General features: G+C 40.8%; 1 protein-coding gene and 1 pseudogene across 2 annotated transcripts in view; one reads left to right on the top strand and one right to left on the bottom strand.

Annotated features, from left to right (window-relative positions):
• Positions 1–27,675, top strand: part of KIF21B (kinesin family member 21B) — a 513,509-nt gene that overhangs the window by 33,099 nt on the left and 452,735 nt on the right. The window lies entirely within an intron of this gene.
• On the bottom strand, positions 7–1,895 carry LOC128653547 (T-complex protein 1 subunit gamma-like; annotated as a pseudogene).

The raw sequence follows: 27,675 nt of genomic DNA, 5'->3' as shown, positions 1-27,675 counted from the left end.
TGGTGATTCTTTTTTTTTTTTCCAAACAATGTTTTTGTTGTCAGAAAGAAAGCAGAACATATAACCGAGGCTCAGTCAAGAGCATAACATCACTTCTCCTGCCTTTACATTCATTCTCCCCTATCCTCAGACGATAATAAATACAAAGAGTTTCCATCTGTAAGATCCTAATATAATGGAAGAGGGCAGAATGGAATCTCCAACGGCTTTTATAACGGCTGTTCAAGTGCTGAAGTCTGTTTCCCGCTTGGTTCTATACAACATGCTTAGGCTGGTACAACTCATTCTTGGGGTTCTCCTGGAGTACGCCTGCCCTGGTCGTCACCCTTTTTCTTGTGGCCAGATACAATATCATCTATACGGAGCAAGAAAATTGCAGTCTCCACTGCGGTTTTGTAAGTCTGCAGTTTCACAGCCAATGGCTCACAAATGCCCAGCTCCTTCATGTATACTAATACACCGGTCTCACCATCAACACCCTAGCTTTGACAGCCTTCTTGGGTGTGTTTTGCCCTCAAAGAAGTCAGCGCATGGATGGTGCTGACTCCACAATTCTGAATGAGAGTCCTGGGAATGACCTCGAGAGCCTGCGCCACAGCACGATACGGCCACTGCTCTACACCAGTCATGGCTTTTGACTTTTCTGTAAGCGCATGAGCCACACACATCTCAGATGCTCCACCTCCTGGCACAAGGTAAGGGCCAATCATCACATTTCGGCACACCTGTATAGCATCTTGGAGATTGCGCTCTACTTCTGCCAGTATCTCCTTGCTGGCCCCACGGAGAACAATAGTACAGACTTTGGGATCCTTGCATTGTGTGATATATGTGAAATATTCATTGCCTATCTTCTTGATTTCAAAAAGCCCTGCTCCAGTACCCACATCTTCATCCTGCAGCTCATCCGTATGGCTGGCAATACGAGCTCCACAGGCCCTGGCAATCCTGTTGTTGTCAGTCTTACAGACCCTGCGAATAGCGGAAATATTAGCCATAACCAAACCAAGTAATGCTGAGCAAAATCAGAGATTCCTTTCTCTGTGATAACAAGGTCTGGTTTAAGTCTGACAATATCCTCACAGATCTGCTGGATGTAATCCTCTTCCATCGGAAGGATGCGGGCAAAATCCTCTTCCTGTGTGATTTCAATTTCTGTCTGGCTTTCTCCTATTTTATAGTCTAGAGAGCAGTCTAAGAGAATGATACGAGGGTTCTTGATCACCCTACGCATCTTCAAGTGAGTAATGTCTTTATTCAATATAACGCCGCGAAGGACACAGGAGTCTTCAATTATTCCCCCAGGAATCTTTTCTACTTTAGCATACTTCTTAATATCAATCTCCTTTCTGCCATTCTCTTCAAAATGAACAGTTTTCACAGCATCGAGAGCAATGTTGCAGGCCATGTCTGCCCATCTTTTAATTGCCTTTGTGTTTACAGCACTGTTAATAATCTTCAGCATCAGTTCTTTATCATTAACATCAACAGGAGAGCTGATTTCTTTCAGAGAAGCAACCATGTCATACAGGGCCTTGCGATATGCACTAATGATAACAGTTGGGTGTATCTGCTGCTCCAAAAACTGCTCTGCTACAGCCAACATCTCACCAGCCAGAATGATGACAGATGTGGTCCCATCTCCCACTTCCTCGTCCTGAGTACGGCTGATTTCAATCATAGATTTAGCTGCTGGATGCTGCACCTGAATCTCTCTGAGAATTGCATTTCCATCATTGGTCATCACATTTCCACCCATTGGATCTAGAAGCATCTTCATCATAGCCCTTGGTCCCAAACATGTTCGAATGATGTCTGCTATAGTCTTTGCAGCATTAATATTTCCCCTCTGGACCTTCCTTCCAGATTCTCGTTTTACGTTCTGACTAAGCATGAGTACCATCATCTTGGGGACTGAAAGGAGATAAGAAAGCCGGCAATTCTGTGAATTTCTGTGAATTTCAACAGGAACTTTTTGCTTTATTACTTTAATTATTGGTTTGAGAGCTCTCTAATTATAACTTTTAATTAATTTGGGGATTCATAGTGCACTATTACGTTCTGACTGAGCATGAGTACCATCATCTTGGGGACTGAAAGGAGATAAGAAAGCCGGCAATGGGAAGCTTCTGGAGAAATAAAATGGGCTTCGGTGATTCTAATCGCTCCTGCATGGCCTCGCAGGACTTGGTATGCCGATCTGGTGGACATGTCCTCTCTGCCACCGTGGAAGCTTCCATTGAGGCAGGACCTTCTCATTCAGGGACCCTTCCATCATCCGAATCTAATTTCTCTGCAGCTGACTGCTTGGAGATTGAACGCTTGATTTTATCTAAGCGGGGGTTCTCTGATGCAGTCATTGATACCTTTATTCAGGCACGCAAGCCGGTTACTAGAAAAATTTACCATAAGATATGGCGTAAATATCTTTTTTGGTGTGAATCCAAGGGCTACTCATGGAGTAGGGTTAGGATTCCCAGGATTTTATCTTTTCTCCAAGAAGGATTGGAGAAAGGATTGTCAGCAAGTTCCTTAAAGGGACAGATTTCTGCTTTGTCTATTTTACTACACAAGCGTCTGGCAGATGTTCCAGACGTTCAATCTTTTTGTCAGGCTCGGACTAGAATCAAGCCTGTGTTTAGACCAATTGCTCCTCCTTGGAGTTTGAATTTAGTTCTTAATGTTCTTCAAGGGGTTCCGTTTGAACCCATGCATTCCATAGATATTAAGTTGTTATCTTGGAAAGTTTTATTTTTGGTTGCTATTTCTTCTTCTTGCAGAGTTTCTGAGCTTTCAGCTTTGCAATGTGATTCTCCTTATCTTATTTTCCATTCTGATAAGGTGGCGTTACGTACCAATCCTGGTTTCCTTCCTAAGGTTGTTTCTAATAAGAATATTAATCAGGAAATTGTTGTTCCTTCCTTGTGTCCTAAGCCTTCTTCTAAGAAGGAGCGTCTGTTACATAACTTGGACGTGGTCCGTGCCCTGAAGTTATACTTGCAGGCGACTAAAGATTTTCGTCAATCATCTTCATTATTTGTTGTTTTTTCTGGAAAACGTAGGGGCCAGAAAGCTACGGCTACCTCTCTTTCTTTTTGGCTGAAGAGTATCATCTGTTTGGCATATGAGACTGCTGGACAGCAGCCTCCTGAAAGAATAATGACTCATTCTACTAGGGCTGTAGCTTCCTCCTGGGCATTTAAAAACGATGCTTTTGTTGAACAGATTTGCAAGGCTGCAACTTGGTCGTCTCATCACACTTTTTTCCAAATTTTACAAATTTTATACTTTTGCCTCGTCCGAGGCTGTTTTTGGGAGAAAGGTTCTTCAAGCAGTGGTGCCTTCTGTTTAGGTTCCTGTCTTGTCCCTCCCTTTCATCCGTGTCCTATAGATTTGGTATTGTATCCCATAAGTAAGGATGAAATCCGTGGACTCGTCATATCTTGTAAAAGAAAAGGAAATTTATGCTTACCTGATACATTTATTTCTTTTACCATATGACGATTCCACGGCCCACCCTGTCATTTTCTAAGACAGGTCTTTATTTTTGTTAAACTTCAGTCACCTCTGCATCTTGACTTTTCCTTTCTCTTCCTAACTTCGGTCGAATGACTGGAGTGGGAGGAGCTATATATACAGCTCTGCTGTGGTGCTCTTTGCCTCCTCCTGCTGACTAGGAGGCCTAATCCCATAAGTAAGGATAAAATCCGTGGACTCGTCATATTGTAAAAGAAATTAATTTATCAGGTAAGCATAAATTTCCTTTTCAAATATAAGTAACAAAAATCTTTATCGTTACATATATGTTACCATTTTGCCCCAAACATTTGTAACTATTTTCAAAGGCTTCAAAATGGGAGGAGTTTTCCTCTGCGTCCTTGTCTTTAAAAGAGATTCTAGCTATTCACAGTCATGTGATCTTTATTGGAGCCGGAAGAAGACCCAGAGCCTAAGGGGTGAAACGTGCGTAGCTGGCAATTTGTGTTTGCTGGAGGAACCCAGGCAGACGCTATTAGCAGTGGATGCTTTCTGAGGAAAGGTCAGGTGGCGTACTTTACAAAATCCCTAATGAACCATTGAATAGAGGAGGCGAATACTAGAGGACGAACACCCTGGAGCTTACACGAGTTGATTGTAGATGTCAACGGGAACAAACAGGTGTACCCAGGAGGTGTTGAACCGAGATAGTGGGACTCCTTCAAGAATCGCAAGTATTTACCGCTATGGCGGATGTTCAAGAGTGTCTAATAGTGGGATTGCCATTTACAATACAGCTATGACTACCAGTGCACAGGATTTTGTGCAGTTGCTCAAGTAAAGGGTAGTAGCTGCTTCACATCATTTATCCTGACATACTCTGACTATCCACTTTGTACCCATACGTGGGTAACTGTATATTTCAATACTGAATTGAACTTCTTCTTTGTAGTGCTGGAAATCGTGATATATTTCTGTGAATTTCAACAGGAACTTTTTGCTTTATTACTTTAATTATTGGTTTGAGAGCTCTCTAATTATAACTTTTAATTAATTTGGGGATTCATAGTGCACTATGATGAGGAGTTGCAATATTTGTGATATTTAATGCCTTGTGGTCGCTCCAATAAATGCTTTATATATGCTCCCCCTTGTTAGCAGTGAATTTAAATGTATTAACATTAGTTCTCTTTTCTTATTGGCATGTTGAGGTTTATTAGACCTAGGAAGTTCATCCATACATTTTGAGGTATTAGTTGGTGCTGGACAGGAATTGCTTTTTAGTCTTTTTCTTGTTGAACATTTTTATAAACTTTTTCTCCTGCACCACAGGTAAGTATTTAGTTTTAAATAGGAATACTTAAGTTAATAATATTTAATTTATTTCGTTAGATAAAAATTATATTTAACTTAGGGGGGTGTTAGGGTTAGACTTAGCTTTAGGGGTTAATACATTTATTAGAGTAGCGGCGAGGTCCGGTCAGCAGATTAGGGGTTAATACTTGAAGTTAGGTGTCGCTGATTTTAGGGAGTGCAGATTAGGGGTTAATACAATTTATTATAGGGTTTGCGAGGCGGGAGTGCGGCGGTTTAGGGGTTAATACATTTATTATAGTGGCGGCGAGGTCCGGTCGGCAGATTAGGGGTTAATAAGTGTAGGTAATGTAGCGGCGACGTTGGGGGGGGGCAGATTAGGGGTTAATAAATATAATATAGGTGTCGGCGATGTTAGGGGCAGCAGATTAGGGGTACATAGGGATAATGTAGGTTGCGGCGGTGTACGGAGCGGCAGATTAGGGGTTAATAATAAAATGCAGGGGTCAGCGATAGCGGGGGCGGCAGATTAGGGGTTAATAAGTGTAAGGTTAGGGGTGTTTAGACTCGGGGTACATGTTAGGGTGTTAGGTGCAGACTTAGAAAGTGTTTCCCCATAGGAAACAATGGGGCTGCGTTGGGAGCTTAACTCTGCTTTTTTGCAGGTGTTAGGGTTTTTTTCATCCCAAACTGCCCCATTGTTTCCTATGGGGGAATCGTGCACGAGCACGTTTTTCCAGCTAGCCGCTACCGTAAGCAACGCTGGTATTGAGAGTTGAAGTGGCGGTAAATATGCCTGTACGCTCCCTTTTTGGAGCCCAACGCAGCCCTTCAGAGAACTCTCAATACCAGCGTTATTTAAAAGGTGTGGGGGAAAAAAAAAAACGCATAGCTAACGCACCCCTTTGGCCGCAAAACTCTAAATCTAGCCGTAGGTAATAGAAGTAAATTGGAATGGTGTTTAAAATTGTATTCTCTATCTGAATCATAAAAGAAAATTTTGTGGTTTAATGTTCCTTTTAACCTATAAATAAACCTAACATTACTATTTAAAAAAAATAAAAGATACCAAAAATAAAAAACCTAAAAAATCCTAACACTACAAAAAAACAAACAAAAAACTAACATTTAAAAAAAAAAACAACCCCTCTAATATTACACAAAATAACAAACTCTAACATTACAGAAAATAAAAAACAAAATTATCCAAAATAAATAAGATATTCCTAATCTAATACACTGTTTAAAATAAAAAAAGCCACCCCCAAAATAACAACCCCCCTAATCTATGAATAAACTACCAATAGCCCTTAAAAGTAGGGTGACCATATTGCCACTTTAAAAAGGGACACATATGAAAAATACATATGTCAGGGCTGTTTTTAGGGCTGTTTAAAGAAATGTTTTGTATAAGAACCCTGACATATGTATTTTTCATATGTGTCCCTTTTTAAAGCGGCAATATGGTCAGCCTACTTAAAAGGGCCTTTTGTAGGGCATCACCCCTAAGTTTAACAACTTTTTTACCAAAAATACAAAGTACCGCCTATCATTACAAGCCCCCCAAAATAAAAAATCCTAACTAAAAAAACTAATCTACACATTGCCATGAAAATATGCTGTCGGAAGCAAAATCATTCACCGACTGTTTCCAACGGCCCGTTACAACTGAATTTCGGCAACCGGACTCCGGCTGCCAAAAACATTTTCGTATCCCATAGAAAGTATCAGAAGCCGCTAATCTATAAATAATACCAGGTTTCCAATGACCGTGCAAACCGTTAATACACTGTCAGAGGCTGTCGCTACATTCACAAAAATTACACCCAGCTCAACTAGGTGTGAAATTAGGAAAAAGGTGCTTTTTGAGACCTTTTTCCCATTGAAATCTAACCCGCCTCCCAAAAATAAACCGACACGTCAAAACCCCTCTATCCGCCATCTTCCCCACATCACAACTAATAATAAAAGTTATTAACCTCTAAACCGCCATTCCCACACATCACAACTAACAATAAAATGTATTAACCTCTAAACCGCCATTCCCCCACAATGCAATCTATCTAATTAAACTATTAACCCCTAATCCGCCATCACCCCACAACGCAATCTACCTATTTAAACTATTAACCCCTAATCCGCCATTAGTGATATCCTAACTTTGGCTTTTTGTGCTCGTAGGGAGGGCACACGAGCGAAAACAGTTAAAAAATAGAAGTAATTTGAAACGTTTTTAAAACTGTATACTCTGATCTGGTTTTATGTCTATTTAAAAGGCAATAATAATTGAAAAATTACATGCTCTAATTTATTAGACAATGTCATTTTTTACTTGCTACCAACCCTTCACTACAGTTTCCGCTCAGGACCAGCAGTGCCCTGAAATTTCGCCATTAGAATATCGTTAGAATAAAAGTTCTTACATAAATTATGTTTTATGTGTTTATATGTGTCTCTTTGTATAGTGCTGGGTGTTATACTGATGCAGATACCACAGATCCTATAACCAGCCCTCCTCTGACTTTACCCATGTGCCAGTGTCACTACTGTGTCATTATATAGTGCTGGGTGTTATTATACTGATGCAGATACCACTGATCCTATAACCAGCCCTCCTCTGGCTAAACCCATGTGCCAGTGTCACTACTGTGTCATTATATAGTGCTGGGTGTTATTATACTGATGCAGATACCACAGATCCTATAACCAGCCCTCCTCTGACTTTACCCATGTGCCAGTGTCACTACTGTGTCATTATACAGCGCTGGGTTTTATTATACTGATGCAGATACCACTGATCCTATAACCAGCCCTCCTCTGGCTATACCCATGTGCCATTGTCACTACTGTGTCATTATATAGTGCTGGGTGTTATTATACTGATGCAGATACCACTGACCCTATAACCAGCCCTCCTCTGGCTATATCCATGTGCCAGTGTCACTACTGTGTCATTATACAGCGCTGGGTGTTATTATACTGATGCAGATACCACTGATCCTATAACCAGCCCTCCTCTGGCTATACCCATGTGCCATTGTCACTACTGTGTCATTATATAGTGCTGGGTGTTATTATACTGATGCAGATACCACTGATCCTATAATCAGCACTCCTCTGGCTATACCCATGTGCCAGTGTCACTACTGTGTCATTATATAGTGCTGGGTGTTATTATACTGATGCAGATACCACTGACCCTATAACCAGTCCTTGTCTGGCTATACCCATGTGCCAGTGTCACTACTGTGTCATTATACAGCACTGGGTGTTATTATACTGATGCAGATACCACTGATCCTATAACCAGCCCTCATCTGGCTATACCCATGTGCCAGTGTCACTACTGTGTCATTATATAGCACTGGGTGTTATTATACTGATGCAGATACCACTTACCCTATAACCAGCCCTCCTCTGGCTATACCCATGTGCCAGTGTCACTACTGTGTCATTATACAGCGCTGGGTGTTATTATACTGATGCAGATACCCCTGATTCTATAACCAGTCCTCCTCTGGCTATACCCATGTGCCAGTGTCACTACTGTCTCATTATACAGCGCTGGGTGTTATACTGATGCAGATACCACTGACCCTATAACCAGCCCTCCTCTAGCTATACGCATGTGCCAGTGTCCGTATAGTGCTGGGTGTTATTATACAGATGCAGATACCACTGATCCTATAACCAGCCCTGCTCTGGCTATTGCCATGTGCCATTGTCACTACTGTGTCATATAGTGCTGGGTGTTATTATACTGATGCAGATACCACTGACCCTATAACCAGCCCTTGTCTGGCTATACACATGTGCCAGTGTCACTACTGTGTCATATAGTGCTGGGTGTTATTATACTGATGCAGATACCACTGACCCTATAACCAGTCCTTGTCTGGCTATACACATGTGCCAGTGTCACTACTGTGTCTTTGTATAGAGCTGGGTGTTATTATACTGATGCAAATACACATCCAGTATTTCACTCAGGCTTTAGTATAACTTATCACCCAATATCGCTAGTAGTCTCTTGACAAGCCACTAACTTTGTTCACACTACATATTTTTTTTTTAATTCCTATTATTTAATCAGAAAGAAAAGATATACTAAGGTTGTGGCGGACACCGCAAGGGCTAATCACGGACGCCAGTGTCCGTGTATGGACACCTTGCCTATCCCTGTATGTATGTCTATCTTAAAGTCCTTTGCCTGCCTTTTTTCCCCCCAACACCTGAGACCTCCTATTTTGAGCACTTTAGTGTTCAATTTTTTTAAAAAAAATAATGTTATTAGATGGTATTATTTTGAATGTAACTGTACTTTGAAATTTATTTTTTATATGTTTTGAGCAACTTTATTGTTTCAAAAAAACAGTTAACCAGAGTTCTGAGGGCGCGGTAATTATTGTTGCGTAAATCATGATTGCGCTGAAGCAATAACGTTTATTTTCAACTCATAAAACCTGAGGTAAACCCAACAAGTGCAAACCCCTGAGATAAACCCCTTATCACTCACGTGCAAGCACTGTGAAGATATCTCTTCAACAAAGAATAGCATGAGAACAAAGCACATCTGATAATAAAAGTAAACTGGATACTTTTAAAAAAAAGAAGTTATGAGAGGTAAAGAGTTAACAGGGCTTTATGGGATAGCACAGTTAATGTAAATGTGTTGAGCAGAGAAATATAAGGCAGGAATAGGGATGTTCAAAAGTAGCACATTTTAAAGAGGCAGAAAGATTGTAATCTTTTAAGAGAGTGTAGTGATTGGTGAGGTGTAATGGGGAACATTGTTTGCAAAGGTATAAGGGAGTACAGTGCATCAGAAGAATACAGTGCAAGCAGCTGGAGTTTAGGAGGAGCTATACTGGTACAAGTATAAGGGACTGTAGTTCTAGTAGAGGTCTTAGTGGAGTGAGGTATTAGCAGAATTATAGAGATGTGCTAGCTGTATATTAATAGTACATTGTGGTATAGTATGGGACATGATCATGGAGTTTGAGTGTGTGCATATATACTAGTGGTATTGCAGTATTGTCTAAATATTATAATTATTATTTATCCTCCATAAATAATCCCCCATCTTCAGTTATTGGGTCTGCAATATGCAAGAGGGAATTTGCTATCTGTCACTGACCCTTCCCCAATCTTGTAATTAATTGGAATAGATACAAAATGATTTTTATATCTGTAATTTATCTGTCCCTTAATATCAATATGCTCTTGCTTACTTACTGATTTTGTGTTCCTTCCTTTGCTACTGAATCTGTCTCTCTGTCTCTCTCACATACACACACTGTCTTTTGTGCTTTAAGCTACTGCCCTTTTTGTGTAGTTTCTGTAATTTTAGGGGAGTCTTAAAAGCTCACCCATATACAGACAATTGTAGTCCTGTTTGAGCCCAGTGGCGGACGCTTTGTTGCTATGGAAACCAAAACAAGAGCGTTTTGAGGAGGTGAAACACAGACAAAGAAATTAAGAAAGATGGATGGAGAGAGGGAGAAAGATGAATAGAGTGGGAGAGACAGGGCTGTATAGAGAAATGGAGAGAGATGAGACATTTGGAAAAAGAAAAAAAAAAGGAATATAGATGCATGATTATAATTACATTACTATATTTTATATTAATTAGTACAGCAAGTATTCAAGTATTCTGTATACAAAGTATTGTGTTCTTGAGACAAGGCATGTATTAACCCCAATATTTATCATGGAAAATTATAAGCAATTCTGAAATAATTTCAGGACTAATTTTAACTTTCTTAGCAATAATATAATATTTAGGGCCAGATTAGAGTATATCGCTAATTAACACTCCCGCTCGAATTGCGCTAGAAGTAAGCCGGGTTTCGCTCATATTATGAGTTGAAAGTAAACTGTTTGCACGTTAACCTGACAAGCGCAAAAATACGAAATTAGAATATCACATACACATTCATGTATTCCTGCATAAAAGTCAATGGAGCAAAAAAACCTTTCTTGAGCAAAACCGAACTGAAAATATGAATATTTCAATATCCAATGTTCTTCACATAACAGAATATGTTCTATTTATTCATAAATAAATATTTCTACATAAATCTGATTTTTTTTGTACAAAATATATTTATACATATATATTTATATATATATATATATATATATATATATATATATATATTTTTTACATGATTATAGGTATAGATATATACAGAAATATCAAAGTAGAAATACTTAGAAAATATTCTACTATGTGCAGAACTTTAGAATTATAAATATTACCAGTAAATATGCTTTTTCATGTTTCCATCTACTTGACTGCAAAGGGCTCCAATGCACTTACAGTATATATGCACTGTATATATGTGTACATATGTATTTATGTGTTTATATGTGTACAGTATATATGTCTGTAAATACATATATACACATATCTATACTATAATCGCGTTTGTAACGCGTCCGTTGGTGTCGCCAGTTTCTCTTGTTAAGTGTGTTCAGTCCACGGGTCATCCATTACTTATGGGATATATTCTCCTTCCCAACAGGAAGTTGCAAGAGGATCACCCAAGCAGAGCTGCTATATAGCTCCTCCCCTCACATGTCATATCCAGTCATTCTCTTGCAACCCTCAACAATGAAGGAGGTCGCGAGAGGAGCTGGAGTTTTTACTTAACTATTCTTCAATCAAAAGTTTGTTATTTTAAATGGCACCGGAGTGTGCTGTTTTTCTATCTCAGGCAGTATTTGGAAGAAGAAACTGCCTGCATTTTTTATCTATGATCTTAGCAGGCGTAACTAAGATCCACTGGCTGTTCTCGACATTCTGAGGAGTGGGGTAACTTCAGAAACTGGGAATAGCATGCGGGGTCCTCCGCAAATGAGGTATGTGCAGTACTTTATTTTCTGGGAATGGAATTAACTAAGAAAATACTGCTGTTACCATATGATGTAAGTACAGCCTTAAATGCAGTAGTAGCAACTGGTATCAGGCTGATAAATGTATGCGCAGTCGAGTTATATTCTAGGGACTAGAATTTGACTGAGAAAATACTGTTAACACTGAAATAATACTTAAGCCTTCTCTGCAGTGGTAGCGACTGGTAGCAGGCTTAGTGATAGCTTTGCATGACATTGACAAATGTTGTTTTTAATAAAACGTTTACTGGCATGTTATTAGTTTTTGTGAGGTACTTTGGTGATAAATCGCTTTGGGCATGATTTTATTCCACATGGCTAACATATTTTTCTGCATGGAAACCATTATATCAGGGCTCCCACTGTTGTGATTGGAGTGGGAGGGCCCTTGTTTTAGCGCCTTGTTGCGCAGTTAAAATTATTGCACAGTCTTTCTGCTTCTTCCTCCTTGATCCAGGACGTCTCTAGAGAGCTCAGGGGTCTGCAAATTTCATTTGTGAGGGAGGTAATCAGTCACAGCAGATCTGTGACAGTGTGCTGACTGTGATTAAAAGCGTTAAATCTTAATTGATATCTGTTTTATCCGTTTTGGGTATTGAGGGGTTAATCATCCTTTTGCTAATGGGTGCAATCCTCTGCTAATAATACACTTCTTGTTAAGAATTGTTTAATTATATCTGTATTTTTGAAACGCTGCAGCGTTTTTTATATTGCTTGTAAACTTATTGAAGTGATTTCCAAGCTTGTTAGTTTCATTACTAAGTCTGTTTTAAACATGTCTGATTCAGAGGAAACTGTTTGTTCATCATGTTCAAAAGCCAATGTGGAGCCGAATAGAACGATGTGTACCAATTGTATTGATATTGCTTTGAATAAAAGTCAATCTGTACCGATAAAGAAGCTATCACCAGACAACGAGGGGGAAGTTATGCCGCCTAACTCTCCTCACGTGTCAGTACCTGCGTCTCCCGCTCGGGAGATGCGTAGGATTGAAACACCTAGTACATCTAGGCCCTTACAAATCACTTTACATGATATGGCTAATGTTATGAAAGAAGTATTATATAATATGCCCGAATTAAGGGGCAAACGCGATAGCTCTGGGTTAAGGACAGAGCGCGCTGATGACACGAGAGCCATGTCTGATACTGCGTCACAATTTGCAGAACATGAGGACGGTGAACTTCATTCTGTCGGTGACGGTTCTGATCCGGGGAGACCGGATTCAGAAATTTTGAATTTTAAATTTAAGCTTGAGAACCTCCGTGTGTTACTAGGGGAGGTATTAGCGGCTCTGAATGATTGCGACATGGTGGCAATTCCAGAGAAATTGTGTAGGTTGGATAGATACTATGCGGTACCGGTGTGTACTGACGTTTTTCCTATACCAAAAAGACTTACAGAAATTATAAGTAAGGAGTGGGATAGACCCGGTGTGCCTTTTTCCCCTCCCCCGATATTTAGAAAAATGTTCCCTATAGACGCCACCACACGAGACTTATGGCAGACGGTCCCTAAGGTGGAGGGAGCAGTTTCTACGTTAGCCAAGCGTACCACTATCCCGGTGGAGGATAGCTGTGCTTTCTCAGATCCAATGGATAAAAAATTAGAGGGTTATCTTAAGAAAATGTTTGTTCAACAGGGTTTTATATTGCAGCCTCTTGCATGCATTGCGCCTGTCACGGCTGCAGCGGCATTCTGGTTTGAGTCTCTGGAAGAGGCGATTCGCACAGAGCCGTTAGATGAGGCCTTGAGCAAAGTTAGAACCCTTAAGCAAGCTAATGCGTTTGTTTCAGATGCCGTAGTACATCTAACCAAACTTACGGCTAAAAATTCCGGATTTGCCATACAGGCGCGCTGAGCGCTCTGGCTTAAATCCTGGTCAGCGGATGTAACTTCCAAGTCTAAACTACTTAACATTCCTTTCAAAGGGCAGACCTTATTCGGGCCCGGCTTGAAGGAAATTATTGCTGACATTACGGGAGGTAAGGGCCACGCCCTTCCTCTGGACAGGGCCAAACCAAAGGCCAAACAGTCTAATTTTCGTGCCTTTCGTAACTTCAAGGCAGGAGCAGCATCGACTTCCTCCGCTCCAAAACAGGAAGGAACTACTGCTCGTTACAGACAAGGTTGGAAAGGCAACCAGTCATGGAACAAGGGCAAGCAGGCCAGAAAGCCTACTCCCGCCCCTAAGACAGCATGAAGTCAGGGCCCCCTATCCAGAGACAGATTTAGTGGGGGGCAGACTTTCTCTCTTTGCCCAGGCTTGGGCAAGAGATGTGCAGGATCCCTGGACGTTAAAGATTATATCTCAGGGATACCTTCTGGACTTCAAAACCTCTCCTCCACAAGGGAGGTTCCATCTTTCGAGGTTATCGTCAAACCTAGTAAAGAGAGAGGCATTTCTACAATGTGTACAAGACCTCTTAATCATGGGGGTGATCCACTCAGTTCCGCGATCGGAACAGGGACAAGGATTTTACTCAAATCTATTTGTGGTTCCCAAAAAAGAGGGAACCTTCAGACCAATCTTGGACTTAAAGATCTTAAACAAATTCCTAAGGGTACCATCGTTCAAGATGGAAACCATTCGAACCATCCTACCCATGATCCAAGAGGGTCAATATATGACCACGGTGGACTTAAAGGATGCTTACCTTCATATACCGATTCACAAAGATCATTATCGGTACCTGAGGTTTGCCTTTCTAGACAGGCATTACCAATTTGTGGCTCTTCCCTTCGGGTTAGCCACGGCCCCGAGAATTTTTACGAAGGTTCTGGGCTCCCTTCTGGCGGTACTGAGACCACGAGGCATAGCGGTGGCTCCGTACCTAGACGACATTCTGATACAAGCGTCAAGTTTACAGAATGCAAAGTCTCATACAGAGATAGTATTAGCATTTCTGAGGTCGCATGGGTGGAAAGTGAACGTGGAAAAGAGTTCTCTGTTACCACTCACAAGGGTTCCTTTTCTAGGGACTCTTATAGATTCTGTAGAGATGAAGATTTACCTGACGGAGTCCAGGTTATCAAAGATTCTCAATGCTTGCCGTGTCCTTCATTCCGTTCCAAGCCCATCAGTAGCTCAGTGCATGGAGGTAATCGGCTTAATGGTCGCGGCAATGGACATAGTGCCATTTGCGCGCTTGCATCTCAGACCGCTGCAACTATGCATGCTCAGTCAATGGAACAGGGATTACTCAGATCTGTCCCCTTTGCTAAATCTGGACCAGGAGACCAGAGATTCGCTTCTCTGGTGGTTGTCACCGGTTCATCTGTCCAAAGGAATGACCTTTCGCAGGCCAGATTGGACGATTGTAACAACGGATGCCAGCCTTCTAGGCTGGGGAGCAGTCTGGAATTCCCTGAAGGCTCAGGGATCGTGGACTCAGGAGGAGAAACTCCTCCCAATAAACATTCTAGAATTAAGAGCAATATTCAATGCTCTTCTAGCTTGGCCTCAGTTAGCAAAGCTGAGGTTCATCAGATTTCAGTCGGACAATATCACGACTGTGGCTTACATCAATCATCAAGGGGGAACCAGGAGTTCCCTAGCGATGTTGGAAGTCTCGAAGATAATTCGCTGTGCAGAGTCTCACTCTTGCCACCTGTCAGCGATTCACATCCCAGGCGTAGAGAACTGGGAGGCAGATTTCCTAAGTCGCCAGACTTTTCATCCGGGAGAGTGGGAACTTCATCCGGAGGTATTTGCTCAACTGATTCGTCGTTGGGGCAAACCGGATCTGGATCTCATGGCATCTCGCCAGAACGCGAAGCTTCCTTGTTACGGATCCAGGTCCAGGGACCCGGGAGCGGTGCTGGTAGATGCATTAGCAGCCCCTTGGGTTTTCAGCATAGCTTATGTGTTTCCACCATTTCCGTTGCTACCTCGACTGATTGCCAGGATCAAACAGGAGAGGGCATCTGTAATTCTGATAGCGCCTGCGTGGTCACGCAGGACCTGGTATGCAGACCTAGTGGACATGTCGTCCTGTCCACCATGGTCTCTTCCTCTGAGGCAGGACCTTCTAATTCAGGGTCCTTTCAACCATCCAAACTAATTTCTCTGAGACTGACTGCCTGGAAATTGAACGCTTGATTCTATCAAAGCGTGGGTTTTCGGATTTGGTTATTGATACATTAATACAGGCTCGGAAACCTGTGACAAGAAAAATTTACCATAAGATATGGCGTAAATATTTATATTGGTGCGAATCCAAGAGTTACTCATGGAGTAAGGTTAGGATTCCTAGGATATTAGCTTTTCTACAAGAGGGTTTAGAAAAGGGTTTATCCGCTAGTTCGCTAAAGGGACAGATTTCAGCTCTGTCTATTCTTTTACACAAACGTCTGGCAGAGCATCCAGACGTCCAGGCCTTTTGTCAGGCTTTGGCTAGAATTAAGCCTGTGTTTAAAGCTGTTGCTCCTCCGTGGAGCTTAAACTTGGTTCTTAAAGTTCTTCAGGGTGTTCCGTTTGAACCCCTTCATTCCATTGATATTAAGCTTTTATCTTGGATAGTTTTGTTTTTGATGGCTATTTCCTTGGCTCGAAGAGTCTCTGAGTTATCTGCCTTACATTGTGATTCTCCTTATCTGATCTTTCATTCAGACAAGGTAGTTCTGCGTACTAAACCTGGGTTCTTACCTAAGGTTGTTTCTAACAGGAATATCAATCAAGAGATTGTTGTTCCATCATTATGTCCTAATCCTTCTTCAAAGAAGGAACGTCTTTTGCATAATCTAGACGTGGTCCGTGCTCTGAAGTTCTACTTACAGGCAACTAAAGATTTTAGACAAACTTCTCTGTTTGTCGTTTACTCTGGACAGAGGAGAGGTCAAAAGGCTTTGGCTACCTCTCTCTCTTTTTGGCTTCGTAGCATAATACGTTTAGCCTATGAGACTGCTGGACAGCAGCCTCCTGAAAGAATTACAGCTCATTCCACCAGAGCTGTGGCTTCCACCTGGGCCTTTAAGAATGAGGCCTCTGTTGAACAGATTTGCAAGGCTGCAACTTGGTCTTCACTTCATACTTTTTCCAAATTTTCCAAATTTGACACTTTCGCTTCTTCGGAGGCTGGTTTTGGGAGAAAGGTTCTACAGGCAGTGGTTCCTTCTGTTTAATGTTCCTGCCTTGTCCCTCAAATCATCCGTGTACTTAGCTTTGGTATTGGTATCCCATAAGTAATGGATGACCCGTGGACTGAACACACTTAACAATAGAAAACATAATTTATGCTTACCTGATAAATTTATTTCTCTTGTAGTGTGTTCAGTCCACGGCCCGCCCTGTCTTTTTCAGGCAGGTTCTAAATTTTAAAATTATAACTCCAGTCACCACTGCACCTTATAGTTTCTCCTTTCTCGTCTTGTTTCGGTCGAATGACTGGATATGACATGTGAGGGGAGGAGCTATATAGCAGCTCTGCTTGGGTGATCCTCTTGCAACTTCCTGTTGGGAAGGAGAATATATCCCATAAGTAATGGATGACCCGTTGACTGAACACACTACAAGAGAAATAAATTTATCAGGTAAGCATAAATTATGTTTTCGCACGCATCCTCAAAGGAATGTTGGCTGCGCGAGGTAGCCAAAAGAATGTTGGCTGCGCGTGCAGCCAAAAGAATCCACCTGGAGGCAGCGGTGGATTCTTTCACCACCCTGCCATTTTCGGAATCCACCTGGATGCAGAGTAGGCAAACCCAAAGCCTTAAAAAACTAAAACATGCAACCGCCCGCACAAAATAACGAAAAAAACCACGTAACCGCCCGCAAGAAATAAATAAAAAAACCCTAACCACCCGCAGGAAATAATAAAAAAAAACCTAACCGCCCACACGAAGTATAAGAAAAAAAAAGCTAACCTCCCGCACGAAGTATCACAAAATAATAAAGTAATTAACCCCTAATCCGCAAATAACATAATTAAAATATTAACCCCTAAATCGTCAAACCCCCCCACATCGCAATAAACCTAATTAACCTATTAACCCATAAACCGACAAACCCCAACATCGCAATAAACCTTATTAACCTATTAACCCCTAAACCGACAAACCCCCACACCGCAATAAACCTAATTAATCTATTAACTCCTAAACCGCCAACCCCCGCACAAAACACATAACTAATTTAATTACTAAGCCTCCAAACCTAACACCCCCTAAATTAACCCTAATATTAAGTTACACTTAAAATAATAAAACCTAACATTAAATTACAAAAAAATAATCTAAATTTACAAAAAATAAAAAATTCTAAAATTACAGAACAAAATAAACAAAAGTAAATTTTTTTAACCTAATCCCTATGAAAATAAAAAATCCCCCCCAAAATAAAAACACCCCTATTCTAAACTAAACTACCATAGCCCTTAAAAGGGCCTTTTGTAGGTCATTGCTCTAAATTAAACAGCTCTTTTACATTTAAAAAATACTAATTCCCCCCTAACAGTAAAAAAACCCCACCCACCAAACCCCCCAAAATAAAAAAGACTACCACTATAAAAACCTAAACTACCCATTGCCCCTAAAGGGGCATTTGTATGGACAATATCCTTAAAAGTAAAAAGGCATTCAGCTCTTTTACTGCCCTTAAAAGGGCAATCAGCTCTTTTCCAGACCCATTAAATCCCTAATCTTAAAAAAACTAACAATAAAAAAAAATCCTAAAACTAAGCCCCAAATAGGTACTCACCGTTCCTGAAGTTTGGCGGAGAAGGTCTTCTTCCAGGCGGCTCCATCATCTTCTATCTTCATCCGGAGCGAAGGCAACGCGGAGCGGAGGTGCAGAGCTGGCTTCCCCAATGCGTGGATCCTCAGTGGCGATCCTCAACGGCGGCGGTCCTCGGTTTGGTGGATGGGGGTTTTACTGTTAGGGGATAATTGGTCATTTCAGCGTGAAGTGAACCACAACCTTGACAAATTATGCTGAGCCGGAAATCCCTGAATAATTGAAGGGAATAGTGCACCTGTACACCTGGAGTGCCGTAGCCAGTAGCGGTGGATCAAACCGCAAATGTATACACGAAAGGAAAAAATAGGCAGGCACTACTTCAATCCGTGAAACTACTAATAGCTCTTAAAGGGGCTTTTGTAGGGCATTGCCCTAAGTTAAACAGCTCTTTTACCCAAACAAATGACCAATTATCACGAAAGGAAAAAATAGGAAAAAATAGGCAGGCACTACTTCAATCCGTGAAATATAAAAAAACATATGTGATGCTTTATTGAAGTTCCAAGTAAAAACAACAACACATGCAGACAGGCAGTAAGGAGACTAAAAGTCTAACATGTTTCGCGCCTTCAGGTGCGCTTACTCATAGACTGACGTCCATGTCTATACTCTAACTCTTTATAGGACCAGGAGGCAGTAAGTATTAACCCCCTCAGGTCCACAAAGAGTAAAAACAATATCCAATGTGACACTTTCTATTAACTGCTAGATAACTTTAAGAAAACATGCACAGAAAAAAGCGTCCTAAAACGTAAATCAATACTTATATAAGTTTAAATTTGAATTTAGGTGTGACAGTGCAAAAACAACATTTTACGAAATTTAACAAAATTTTGCAAAATTTTACAAAACTGATCATGATAGAAGAAACATACCCTCATTTTATATGTCAGTATTTTTAAGTTTCAAAAGAGCATACATGATATAATGTGATCAGGCATAACTCTCTAAAATATGCTACAGCGCTGTTAAGCTGTTATTGCAAGCGATGCATAGACACATGTATTAGAACTAGGGTAAGACCAGACATTGTATCTCATTGATATAAAGCTAGTCTATCTTTTCAAGTTATAGACATTGCTCATGTGCCACCTAGAGGTGGCAATAGGGATAAAATCCTAGAGAAAAAAGAACTCTATTGGATTTTAAAATTATGCACACGTCTACCATATGGTATGAATCGTGAGTGCGACATAAACTTTTTCATTGATACATAGCATTAACATCTGTATTATTAACATGTTGTAAATATTATACATAGTGTTCTATATTATACTAGATATGAACACTATGAAGTTGATACTATGTCAATCAATGAGATACAATGTCTGGTCTTACCCTAGTTCTAATACATGTGTCTATGCATCGCTTGCAATAACAGCTTAACAGCGCTGTAGCATATTTTAGAGAGTTATGCCTGATCACATTATATCATGTATGCTCTTTTGAAACTTAAAAATACTGACATATAAAATGAGGGTATGTTTCTTCTATCATGATAAATTTTGTAAAATTTTGTTAAATTTCGTAAAATGTTGTTTTTGCACTGTCACACCTAAATTCAAATTTAAACTTATATAAGTATTGAGTTACGTTTTAGGACGCTTTTTTCTGTGCATGTTTTCTTAAAGTTATCTAGCAGTTAATAGAAAGTGTCACATTGCATATAATACTTACTGCCTCCTGGGCCTATAAAGAGTTAGAGTATAGACATGGACGTCAGTCTATGAGTAAGCGCACCTGGAGGCGCGAAACATGTTAGACTTTTAGTCTCCTTACTGCCTGTCTGCATGTGTTGTTGTTTTTACTTGGAACTTCAATAAAGCATCACATATGTTTTTTTATATTTCACGGATTGAAGTAGTGCCTGCCTATTTTTTCCTATTTTTTCCTTTCGTGATAATTGGTCATTTGTTTGGGTAAAAGAGCTGTTTAACTTAGGGCAATGCCCTACAAAAGCCCCTTTAAGAGCTATTAGTAGTTTAGTATTAGATTAGGGGGTGTTTTTATTTTTGGGGGGATTTTTTTGTAGGGGTATTAGGTTAGGTTTAATTGTTTTTATTTTGTATACCTTTGTTTATTTTTTTCTGTAATTTTACATTTTCTATTTTGTGTAATTTTAACTTTGGGGTTTGTAGTTTTTTTTAAATAGACTGCCCTCCGGGCAGGCTTATCACCTAGTGAATACATAAATACATTTGCATAAATAAATACATTATTGTACTCGCCACTTTTGATCCCACCCACTACCGCACCTACACCACACCCCTCTTTGCATATGTTTAGCGAATGTGAAAAACCTTATTGTGTAGTAATTTTTTATTATTGTTTTTGTTTTATACCATAAATGAAATAATGCTACAAACAGTAATAAATTAACAAAAATAAGTGCATAGCAGTTAGCAACATCAACTAGAGTTCTGGACAGCTGGGCAGAAAAAGGAAGTTGTTGAACTGAGAGAAAGTGGAGAGTGTTGAAATGAATGTAAGGTCATAGCAGACCTGGAAAAATTGTTTTAGAATTATCATCTCTCCACTCCCTCCTCTCTTCAATCTCTATTTGTACCTATATTCTCTTTACACTCTTTCTCTCTCCTCTCTTATATCTCTTAATTATTTTTTTCCACTTTTTCTTAATGCTATCTTTTTCTACACTTTCACTTTTCCTCTCCAATCTCTCTCTGCCCCTGTTTACCCTCTCAGAAGAAACAGTTTAAGCACTAATTGGGTCTATATAGCCCTAGAGGAATAACATATTCTTGCCCTTTCATGGATATATACTATTCCTTTAGATAATATCAGGAGACATTCACTAACTTTAACTCATTTAGATGTATATGTATGTATGTCTATGTTAAATTCCTTTGCCTGCCTTTTTTCTCCAACATAGGTGTGTCCGGTCCACGGCGTCATCCTTACTTGTGGGATATTCTCCTCCCCAACAGGAAATGGCAAAGAGCCCAGCAAAGCTGGCCATATAGTCCCTCCTAGGCTCCGCCTACCCCAGTCATTCTCTTTGCCGTTGCACAGGCAACATCTCCACGGAGATGGCTTAGAGTTTTTTGGTGTTTAAATGTAGTTTTTGTTCTTCAATCAAGAGTTTGTTATTTTAAAATAGTGCTGGTATGTACTATTTACTCTGGAACAGAAAAGAGATGAAGATTTCTGTTTGTAAGAGGAAAATGATTTTAGCAACCGTTACTAAAATCGATGGCTGTTTCCACACAGGACTGTTGAGATGAAGTAACTTCAGTTGGGGGAAACAGTGGGCAGACTTTGCTGTTTGAGGTATGACACATTTCTAACAAGACTTGGTAATGCTGGAAGCTGTCATTTTCCCTATGGGAACCGGTAAGCCATTTTCTTAGTTTAAGTAAAAGAATAAAGGGCTTCATTAGGGCTTAAAAAACTGGTAGACATTTTTCTGGGCTAAAACGATTACTTTACTAAGTATATTTGGCAGATTATTACTTTTAATAGTTGTTAAATCTTGGGGATTGTTTTAATAAAAACGGCAGGCACTGTATTGGACACCTTTTTCACTGGGGGCCTTTTCTAGTCATAGACAGAGCCTCATTTTCGCGCCTCTAATGCGCAGTTATTTTTGGAAAGCATGGCATGCAGATGCATGTGTGAGGAGCTAAGAACCACTGAAAAAGCTTATAGAAGGCATCATTTGGTATCGTATTCCCCTCTGGGCTTGGTTGGGTCTCAGCAAAGCAGATACCTGGGACTGTATAGGGGTTAAATGTAAAAACGGCTCCGGTTCCGTTATTTTAAGGGTTAAAGCTTTCAAATTTGGTGTGCAATACTTTTAAGGCTTTAAGTTACTGTGGTGAAATTTTGGTGAATTTTGAACAATTCCTTCATACTTTTTCACATATTCAGTAATAAAGTGTGTTCAGTTTAAAATTTAAAGGGACAGTAACGGTTTTATTGTAAAACGTTTTTTGTGCTTTGTTGACAAGTTTAAGCCTGTTTAACATGTCTGAACCATCAGATAACGATGTTCTATATGTATGAAAGCCAATGTGTCTCCCCTTTTAAATATATGTGATATATTTGTGTCATAATGTCCAAACAAAGTAGGGATTATAATGCCATAGATATGATATTGCCCAAGATGATTCCTCTAATGAGGGGAGTAAGCATGGTACTGCATCATCCCCTTCTGTGTCTACACCAGTTTTGCCCACACAAGAGGCCCCTAGTACATCTAGTGCGCCAATACTTATTACCATACAACACTTAATGGCTGTAATGGATAATTCTATTGCATGCATTTTTTCCAAAATGCCTACTTATCAGAGAAAGCGTGATTGCTCTGTTTTAAACACTGAAGAGCAAGAGGACGCTGATGATATCTGTTCTGACATACCCTCACACCTATCTGAAGGGGCCAGGAGGGAGGTTTTGTCTGAGGGAGAAATTTCAGATTCAGGGAAAATTTCTCAACAAGCAGAACCTGATATTGTAACTTTTAAATTTTAATTAGAACATCTCCACGCACTACTTAAGGAGGTATTATCTACTCTGGATGATTGTGACAATTTGGTCATTCCAGAGAAATTAGGTAAGATGGACAAGTTCCTAGAGGTTCCGGTGCCCCCCGATGTTTTTCCTATACCCAAGCGGGTGGCGGACATAGTAAATAAGGAGTGGGAAAGGCCCGGCATACCTTTTGTCCTCCCCCTATATTTAAGAAATTATTTCCTATAGTCGACCCCAGAAAAGACTTATGGCATACAGTCCCCAAGGTCGAGGGGGCGGTTTCTACTCTAAACAAACGCACTTCTATTCCTATAGAAGATAGTTGTGCTTTCAAGATCCTATGGATTTAAGGTTAGAGTGTTTGCTTAAAAAGATGTTTGTTCAGCAAGGTTACTTTCTACTACCAATTTCATGCATTGTTCCTGTCACTACAGCTGCGTGTTTCTGGTTCGAAGAACTAGAAAAGTCGCTCAATAAAGAATCTTCGTACGAGGAGGTTTTGGACAGAGTTCAAGCATTTAAATTGGCTAACTCTTTTATTTTAGATGCCGCTTTGCAATTAGCTAGATTAGCGGCGAATAATTCAGGGTTTGCTATCGTGGCGCGCAGAGCGCTTTTGCTTAACATCCCTTTCAAGGGTAAAACACTGTTTGGCCCTGACTTGAAAGAGATTATTTCAGACATCACTGGGGGAAAGGGCCACGCCCTTCCTCTGGATAGGTCTTTTAAGGCTAAAAATAAACCAAATTTTCGTCCCTTTCGCAGAAACGGACCAGCCTCAAATTCTACACCCTCTAAGCAAGAGGGTAATACTTCTCAAACCAAGCCAGCCTGGAGGCCGATGCAAGGCTGGAACAAGGGTAAGCAAGCCAAGTCACCTGCCACTGCTACCAAAACAGCATGAAGTGTTGGCCCCCGATCTGGGACCGGATCTGGTGGGGGGCAGACTTTCTCTCTTTGCTCAGGCTTGGGCAAGAGATGTTCAGGATCCTTGGGCGCTAGAAATAGTTTCTCAAGGTTATCTCCTGGAATTCAGGGAACTACCCCCAAGGGGAAGGTTCCACAGGTCTCAATTATCTTCGAACAGGCATTCTTACACTGTGTAGAAGACCTGTTAAGCATGGGAGTGATTCATCCTGTTCCATTAGGAGAACAAGGGATGGGTTTTTACTCCAACCTGTTCATAATTCCCAAAAAAGAGGGAACATTCAGACCAATTTTAGATCTCTAGATTCTAAACAAGTTTCTAAGGGTTTCATCGTTCAAAATGGAAACCATTCGAACGATCCTTCCTACCATCCAGGAAGGTCAATTCATGACCACGGTGGACTTAAAGGATGCGTACCTACGTATTCCTATCCACAAGGAACATTTTCGGTTCCTAAGGTTCGCCTTTCTGAACAAACATTACCAGTTTGTGGCACTTCCATTCGGATTAGCCACTGCTCCAAGGATTTTCACAAAGGTACTAGGGTCCCTTCTAGCGGTGCTAAGACCAAGGGGCATTGCAGTAGTACCTTACTTGGACGACATCCTGATTCAAGTGTCGTCTCTGTCAAAAGCAAGGGCTCATACGGACATTGTCCTAGCCTTTCTCAGATCTCACAGGTGGAAAGTGAACATAGAAAAAAGTTCTCTGTCCCCGTCAACAAGAGTTCCCTTCTTGGGAACAATAATAGTTTCCTTAGAAATGAAGGTTTTTCTGACAGAGGCCAGAAAATCAAAACTTCTAAGCTCTTGTCAGGTACTTCATTCTGTTCTTCTTCCTTCCATAGCGCAGTGCATGGAAGTAATAGGTTTGATGGTTGCGGCAAGGGACATAGTTCCTTTTGCACGAATTCATCTAAGACCATTACACCTGTGCATGCTCAGACAGTGGAATGGGGATTATACAGACTTGTCTCCGACGATACAAGTAGATCAAATAACCAGAGATTCACTCTGTTGGTGGCTGACCCTGGACAACCTGTCACAGGGAATGAGCTTCCGCAGACCAGAGTAGGTCATTGTCACGACCAACGCCAGTCTGGTGGGCTGGGGCGCGGTCTGGGAACCCCTGAAAGCTCAGGGTCTATGGTCTCGGGAAGAATCTCTTCTCCCGATAAACATTCTGGAACTGAGAGCGATATTCAATGCTCTCAAGGCTTGGCCTTGACTAGCAAAGGCCAAATTCATAAGGTTTCAATCAGACATCATGACGACTGTTACATATATCAACCATCAGGGGGAAACAAGGAGTTCCCTGGCGATGGAGGAGCATCCGGGGGAGTGGGAACTCCATCTGGAAATCTTTGCCCAAATAACTCAATTATGGGGCATTCCAGACATGGTTCTGATGGCCTCTCGTCAGAACTTTAAGGTCCCTTGTTACGGGTCCAAATCCAGGGATCCCAAGGCGACTCTATTGGATACAATAGTAGCACCTTGGATCTTCAACCTAGCTTATGTATTCCCACCGTTTCCTCTCATTCCCAGGCTGGTAGCCAGGATCAATCTGGAGAGGGCTTCGGTGATCTTGATAGTTCCTGTGTGGCCACGCAGGACTTGGTATGCAGACCTGGTGAATGTGTCATCGGCTCCACCATGGAAGCTACCTTTGAGACAGGACCTTCTTATTCAGGGTCCATTCGAACATCCGAATCTGGTTTTCCTCCAACTGACTGCTTGGAGTTTGAACGCTTGATTTTATCAAAGCGTGGGTTTTCAGATTCTGTAATAGATACTCTTATTCAGGCTAGAAAGCCTGTAACTAGAAAAATTTACCATAATATATGGAAAAAATATATCTGTTGGTGTGAATCTAAAGGATTCCCATGGAACAAGATAAAAATTCCTAAGATTCTTTCCTTTCTACAAGAAGGTTTGGAGAAAGGATTTTCTGCAAGTTCTCTGAAGGGACAGATCTCTGCTTTATCTGTTTTACTTCACAAAAGGCTGGCAGCTGTGCCAGACGTTTAAGCGTTTGTTCAGGCTCTGGTTAGAATCAAGCCTGTTTACAGACCTTTGACTCTTCCCTGGAGTCTTAATCTAGTTCTTTCAGTTCTTCAAGGGGTTCCGTTTGAACCCTTACATTCCGTAGATATTAAGTTATTATCTTGGAAAGTTTTGTTTTAGGTTGCAATTTCTTCCGCTAGAAGAGTTTCTGAGTTATCTGCTCTGCAGTGTTCTCCGCCCTATCTGGTCCATGCAGATAAGGTGGTTTTACGTACTGAGCCTGGTTTTCTTCCGAAGGTTGTTTCCAACAAAAATATTAACCAGGAGATAGTTGTACCTTCTTTGTGTCCGAATCCAGTTTCATAGAAGGAACGTTTGTTACACAATTTGGACGTTGTCCGTGCTCTAAAATTCTATTTAGAGGCTACTGAAGATTTTAGACAAACATCTTCTTTGTTTGTTGTTTATTCTGGTTAAAGGAGAGGTAAAAAAGCAACTTCTACCTCTCTTTCCTTTTGGTTTAAAAGCATCATCAGATTGGCTTTTGAGACTGCCGGACGGCAGCCTCCTGAAAGTATCACAGCTCACTCCACTAGGGCTGTGGCTTCCACATGGGCCTTCAAGAATAAGGTTCCTGTTGACCAAATTTTTTTTTTTAAATTATATACTTTTGCTTCTTCGGAGGCTATTTTTGGGAGAAAGGTTTTGCAAGCCGTGGTGCCTTCCGTTTGGGTGACCTGATTTGCTCCCTCCCTTCATCCGTGTCCTAAAGCTTTGGTATTGGTTCCCACAAGTAAGGATGACGCCGTGGACCGGACACACCTATGTTGGAGAAAATAGAATTTATGCTTACCTGATAAATTACTTTCTCCAACGGTGTGTCCGGTCCACGGCCCGCCCTGGTTTTTTAATCAGGTCTGATGAATTATTTTCTCTAACTACAGTCACCACGTTACCATATGGTTTCTCCTATATATATTTCCTCCTGTCCGTCGGTCGAATGACTGGGGTAGGCGGAGCCTAGGAGGGACTATATGGCCAGCTTTGCTGGGCTCTTTGCCATTTCCTGTTGGGGAGGAGAATATCCCACAAGTAAGGATGACGCCGTGGACCGGACACACCGTTGGAGAAAGTAATTTATCAGGTAAGCATAAATTCTGTTTTTTCTAAAACCTGTGACCTCATATCTTTGAGCCCTTATAACTTTTGTGTGCGATATTTAAAAAAAATATTTTTTATTAGACAGTGTTATTATGAGTGTAAATATACTGTGTAATATATTTTTGTTGTGTTTTGTGCAACTTTTTTTTGTTTTCGTAAAACAGTAAACCAGAGCTCTGAAGCTCTGAATCGTTCTAGCGTAAATTGCGTTTGCGCTCAAGCGATCTCATTTACTTTTAACTTGTTATACAGCGGTAAACCTTTATTTCTCTTGTTAAGTGTATCCAGTCCACGGATCATCCATTACTTGTGGGATATTCTCCTTCCCAACAGGAAGTTGCAAGAGGATCACCCACAGCAGAGCTGCTATATAGCTCCTCCCCTCACTGCCATACCCAGTCATTCTCTTGCAACTCTCAACAAAGATTGACGTAGTAAGAGGAAAGTGGTGTATTATAGTTAGTTTTTTAACTTCAATCAAAAGTTTGTTATTTTTAAATGGTACCGGAGTGTACTGTTTCATCTCAGGCAGCATTAGAAGAAGAATCTGCCTGTGATTTCTATGATCTTAGCAGAAGTAACTAAGATCCATGGCTGTTCTCACATATTCTGAGGAGTGAGGTAACTTCAGAGAGGTAATGGCATGCAGGTTTTTCTGTAATAAG

This window comes from Bombina bombina, chromosome 3 (assembly GCF_027579735.1).
Source record: "Bombina bombina isolate aBomBom1 chromosome 3, aBomBom1.pri, whole genome shotgun sequence".
NCBI lineage: Eukaryota > Metazoa > Chordata > Amphibia > Anura > Bombinatoridae > Bombina > Bombina bombina.
Note: the sequence above shows the minus strand (reverse complement) of the source record. Positions and strands in the feature narration are given on the sequence as shown.